The sequence below is a fragment of the Sapajus apella genome, unplaced genomic scaffold (genome assembly GCF_009761245.1).
Source record: "Sapajus apella isolate SASKATOON/1434 unplaced genomic scaffold, GSC_monkey_1.0 scaffold2, whole genome shotgun sequence".
Taxonomy (NCBI): domain Eukaryota; kingdom Metazoa; phylum Chordata; class Mammalia; order Primates; family Cebidae; genus Sapajus; species Sapajus apella.
The window spans coordinates 80929480-80935367 of record NW_022436942.1 but is presented as its reverse complement, the minus strand read 5'-3'; the positions used below and the strand labels follow the sequence as shown (position 1 = coordinate 80935367).

Genomic DNA, 5888 nt, shown 5'->3' with positions numbered 1-5888 from the left:
CCCACGGTTTTGGAGGCTGGAAGTCCAAGATCAAGGCAGCTGCAGATTCAGCGTTTGGGGAGGATGGTGAGGACCTGCCGCTTGGTGCACAGATTTCCTCTGTGTCCTCACATAGGGGAAGGGAGAAGGGAACCCTCTGGGGGCCTCTTTTATTAGGGCATTTATCCCATTCCTAAGGGCTGCACCCTTATGACCCCATCACCTCCCAAAGGCCCTGCCTCTCAATCCTATCATTTAAGGGATTAGGATTTCAAAAGGCAAATTTGGGAGGAGGAAGGAACAGATTCAGACCACAGCAGAAAACTACTAAAAGCAAATGCTACTCTTGATCTTAGCCAAGAGGCCAAGAAGCAATAAACTCATTTTTTTTTTTTTTTTTGAAACAGGGTCTTGCTCTGTCACCCAGGCTGGAGTGCGGTGGTGCAATCACGGCTCTGTGCCACCTCCGCCACCCAGGCTCAAGTGATTCTCCTGCCTCAGCCTCCGGAGTAGCTGGGATTACAGGCACACGCCACCACATCCGACTAATTTTTTTTTTTCTTTTATAGATATAGAAGAATGGGGAAAAGTGGGTACTAATTTTTGTATTTTTTATAGAGACAGGGTCTTGCTATGCTGCTTAGGCTGGTCTGAAATTCCTAGGCTAAAGCAATCTTCCTGCCTCAGCCTCCCAAAGCACTAGTATTACCGGTGTGAGCCACTGCGCCCAGCCAAATTCATTCTCTTTTTCTGAGACAGAGTTTCACTTGTCTCTTGCTGCCCAGGCTGGAGTACAATGGTGTGATCTCGGCTCACCATAACCTTCGCCTCTTGGGTTCAAGTGATTCTCCTGCCTCAGCTTCCTGAGCAGCTGGGATTACAGGCATGTGCCATCGTGCCTAGCTAATTTTGTATTTTTAGTACAGATGGGCTTTCTCCATGTTGGTTAGGCTGGTCTTGAACTCCCAACCTCAGGTGATCCAACCGCCTCGGCCTCCCAAAGTGTTGGGATTACAGGCATGAGCCACCACACCCGTAAAGTATACAATTCACTCGTTTTTTGTATATCCACAAGTTTGTAGAATCACCACCACTATCGAATTTCAGAACTTTTTCATCACCCCAAAAAGAAACTCTGAACCCACTGGCAAGCATTGATTCCCCATTCATCCTCTTCCCCAGCCCCCAGCAAACACCGATATCTCTAGAAGTCATGATTTTATTTTTTAAAATGAAGAAATGCCACAACAGGGTTAGAAAAATTACAGAAAGGGAATTTAGAGTGGGGAAAAAAAGCCTCAGACAAGACTTCCTTCCCTATCTGGTTTTAGGCTGCCTGTTCTTCCAGAGTTAGGACCCATAGTGTAAATGCAGCCTTGGTTTCTGTTGGAGCCTGGCCAGAAAATTCACATGGGGCTTTCTCTCCTATATGCTGGGCAGGAGACCACGAAGCAGCAGTTAGCCTAGATATGAAGATCCATGTGGTCGTTTCAAATATATCAACAGCTTCTTTGAAACTCTTCTCTTCAAAAGACAGAGTGTAATTTCCTTCCCCCTTGAATGCAGGCCAGACTTACTTACTTTTTTTTTTTTTTTTTTTTTGAGAAGGAGTCTCACTCTGTCGCCAGGCTGGAGTGCCGTGGTGAGATCTCAGTCACTGCAAGCTCAGCCTCCCGAGTTCAAGCGATTCTCCTGCCTCAGGCTCCCGAGTAGCTGGGATTACAGATGTGTGCCACCACACCCAGCTAATTTTTGTATATATATATTTTTTAATGGAGTTTCAGCATGATGGCCAGGCTGGTCTTGAACTCCTGACCTCAGGTGATCCACCCACCTTGGCCTCCCAAAGTGCTAGGATTACAGGCGTGAGTCACTGCACCCGGCCTAATTTTTGTATTTTTAAGTAGAGACAGGGTTTCACCATGTTGGCCAAGAATGGTCTTGATTTCCTGACCTCGTGATCCACCTGCCTGAGCCTCCCGAAGTGCTGGGATTACAGACATGAGCCACCGCCCCCGGCCTGACTTTCTTTTAATGAGTAGAATGTGGTAGAAGTGATATTATGTCTCTTTAAAAGCTGAGCATAAAAGGGGTAGAGCACCGGGGTTCACACCTGGAATCCCAGCACTTTGGGAGGCCAAGGTGGGAAGATCGCTTGAGCCCAGAAGTTCAAGACCAGCCTGGCTCCACAGGGAGACCCTGCCTCTACGAAAAGTAAAAATTAAAAAATTAGCCGGGCATGGCGTTGTGTGCCTGGGTCCCAGCTACTCAGGAGGCTGAGGTGGGAGGGTTGCTTGAGTCCAGGAGTTCAAGGCTGCAGTGAGCCATGATCATACACCACTGCACCAGCCTGGGTGACAGAGTGAGACCTTGTTTCAAAAAAGAAAAAGTTACTGGCTTCTCTCTCTCTCTCCATCTCTCTCTCTCTGTTTTGGCCTGCCATGCTGGGAGGAAGCCCAGGTCTCACGGGGAGACCCTGTAGGGCTGCTCTGGTTGATACTTTGAACTAGGCCCTCAGCTGACAGCCAGTGGACAAGCTTCACAGACGTGTGGCCTAGCATCAGACACAGGGCTGGGTGCCGAGAAGGGCCCCTGGCCCATTTCAATACCCTGCTATCACCATCTTGAAATTCTTCATAATTTTTAAACAGCTTGATTGAGATATAATGCATGTACTATAAACTTCAGTGGTCTGTAGCACATTCACAGAATTGTGCAAACATCACTACATCCCATTTCCAGTGCTAATCACTCTCCATCTCTACTCCCAGTACATTCTTCTTCATTTCTTAACCAGGGCCCTGCATTTCACTGTTCGCTGAAAACTGCAAATTATGAAGCCTTCCCGACAGCTGGACTTAAACATGACTGTGCCTTCAGATGGTGTCAGCCTCCGCCTTTGGGTCTTCCAGCTGAAGTCCCAGACATGTATAGCGGAGACCTGAATTCCTGACTCCTAGATGCCACCAGAGATGGTTTAGGCTATTACATCTTGAGCTAATTTATTATGTACCAATAGATAAGTAAAATAAGGAGAAAACCGTGGGGCCGTGTGCAGTGGCTCATACCTGTAACCCCAGCTCTTCAGGAGGCCAAGCCAGGAGGACACCTTGAGCCCAGGAGTTCTAGACTAGCCCAGGCAACAGAGTGAGATCTTATCTCTACAAAAAAAACAAAAATAAAATTAGCTGGGCATGGTGGCACATGCTTGTAGTCCCAGCTACTCAGGAGGCTGAGGCAGGAGGATTGTTTGAGCTCAGGATTTTGAGGTTGCAGTGAGCTGTGATCACAACAATTCAGCCTGGCAACAGAGTGAGACCTCAGCTCTAAAAAAAAAAAAAAAGAAAGAAAGAAAAGATGCACCAGACTGGGCACAGTGGCTCATACTTGTAACCCCAACACTTTGGAAGGCCAAGGCAGGCAGCTCACTGGAGGCCAGGAGTTTGAGACCAGCCTGGCCAATACAGTAAAACCCTGTCTCTACTAAAAATAAAATAAAATAAAAAAACTAGCTGCGTGTGGTGGCACGAGCCTGTAATCCCAGCTACTCTGGAGGCTAAGGCACGAGAATTGCTTGAGCCTGGGAGGCAGAGGTTGCAGTGAGCTGAGATGGCACCACTGCACTCCAGCCTGGGCAACACAGCAAGACGAAAGAAGAGAGAAAGAGAGAGAGAGAGAGAAAGAGAAAGAAGGAAGGAAGGAAAGAAAGAGAAAGAAGAAAGGAAGGAAGGAAGGAAGGAAGGAGGGAGGGAGGGAGGGAGGGAGGGAAGGAAAGAAAGAAAGAAAGAAAAGACACACCAGATATCAAGACTAGCCACACACAAATATTTTACTCCCATTAATCAAAACCTTGCAGAAGTGATCAACAGTGATTTTTACCATTCACCCAATGATACTGCACAAAGAGAGAGGCTGGGACCCTACCTGGTAAGAAATTCTCACCTTTTTGGCAGCTGACCCGGTTCCTGGGTTCCCATCTCTGCGGTTTCCAGAAGAGCAGAGCAGCCTTAGTGACCCTGCTCGCTACACCAAAGTGTAGGTCCTCTGAAAAGTCAACTCACAAAAGGCAAATTAATAGGAGAAAAGGCATATAAATTTATTTAACATGTAGATACAGAAGCTTTTGAATGAAGACCAAAAGTTACAGGGGAAATTGTCTACTTTTATGCTTAGGTTTAATAAACTATGAACAGTTGTGTAGAAATATGACTGGACAAAAGGAGTATGACCTAGGTCGGGCAGAGTCGTCCACACCTGTAATCCCGTCTCTTTGGGAGGCTAAGGTAGGTGGATCACGAGGTCAGGAGTTCAAGACCAGCCTAGCCTACATGCTGAAACCCTGTCACTAATAAAAATACAAAAAGCAGCCAGTCGTGGTGGTGCACACCTGTAATCCCAGCTACTCAGGAGGCTGAAGCAGGAGAATCTCTTGAACCCGAGAGGCAGAGGTTGCAGTGAGGCGAGATTGCACCACTGCACTCCAGACTGGGCAACAGAGCGAAACTCCATCTAAAAAAAAAAAAATGACCTAATGTGTCTGGACTAAGTGGGCCTCAGTGTGAAGGGACAGCAAAGCCTGTCCGTATGGATTCTTCTTGGCTCTCTGAGCAGCATTCCTTCCTTCAGGATGTGGGGCAGGACGCGCTCTGGAATGGGGTCTTATGACCTCCAGTGAAACAAGGTGGGTCAGATCACGTTTCAATGGCCAGTTTTGATACAGAAAGATGGAGGGGAACTTCGAGTCATATTTTTAGGTTTTATGGCTGGCTTTGGGAAAAGGGGTTTTGGCTTCTATGACCTGCATTAGAGAAGAGGAATTCTAGTTTTTCTGGCTAGACTTCGAGGAAGAACAGGACTTCGAGGCAGGAGGACAGGGGAGGTTCAGGGAAAAGCTTTTGCTTCTGAGGCTGTGGATGAGGGCTTCATTTTGGGGTACTGTTTTCTGAGCCCCAACAGAATTCTACCAGCTCCTCTATCCCAAGCCCATGGCAGCAGAGGCTGTTCCACCTATGTCTACCTGGGGACTTACCACAGGTAGGAAAGCATCAACAACTGAGCTTGACTGACCCAGTGACTGAACAAGAGGATTTACCACCCACTGAAGTGCCCCGCCCCCACACACAGGAGCCGATAGAGCAATCAGAACCCACAGCGCTGAAGCAGACAGGGGCAGCTGTGAACTAAAAGCAGTAATAAACAAGAACACTTGAGGAAATCCAAATACAGCATAGAAATGACCTTTCAGGCTGGGCACAGCGGCTCACACCTATAATCCCAGCACTTTGGGAGGCGGAGGCAGGTGGATCACCTGAGGTCAGGAGTTTGAGACCAGCCTGGCCAACGTGGTGAAACTCATCTCTACTAAAAATACAAAAATTAGCCAGGTGTGGTGGCGTGCATGCCTGTAGTCCCAGCTACTTGGGAGGCTGAGGCAGGAGAATCGCTTGAACCTGGGAGGCGGAGGTTGCAGTGAGCCGAGATTGCACCATTGCACTCCAGCCTGGGCTACAAGAGTGACACTCTGTCTCAAAAAAAAAAAAAAAAAAAAAAAAGAATAAAGAATAAAAGAAAGAAATGACCTTTCCGAGCTAAAATACGTGATTATTTTAGCTCTAAGAAACTCCATTAATAATTAAAAGCAGGTAGGGCCTCCACTGAGACCCAAATTAGTCTGGGAGATAAAGTACAAGAAATATCTCAAAACAAAGCAACAGGCCGGGCGCGGTGGCTCAAGCCTGTAATCCCAGCACTTTGGGAGGCCGAGGCGGGTGGATCACGAGGTCAAGAGATCGAGACCATCCTGGTCAACATGGTGAAACCCCGTCTCTACTAAAAATACAAAAAATTAGCTGGGCATGGTGACACATGCCTGTAATCCCAGCTACTCAGGAGGCTGAGGCAGGAGAATT

The 5888-nt window shown here is 47.5% G+C and overlaps 1 pseudogene; it reads right to left on the bottom strand.

Annotated features, from left to right (window-relative positions):
* Positions 1 to 236: 236 nt before the first annotated feature.
* Positions 237 to 355, bottom strand: LOC116528222 (annotated as a pseudogene).
* Positions 356 to 5888: the final 5533 nt, after the last annotated feature.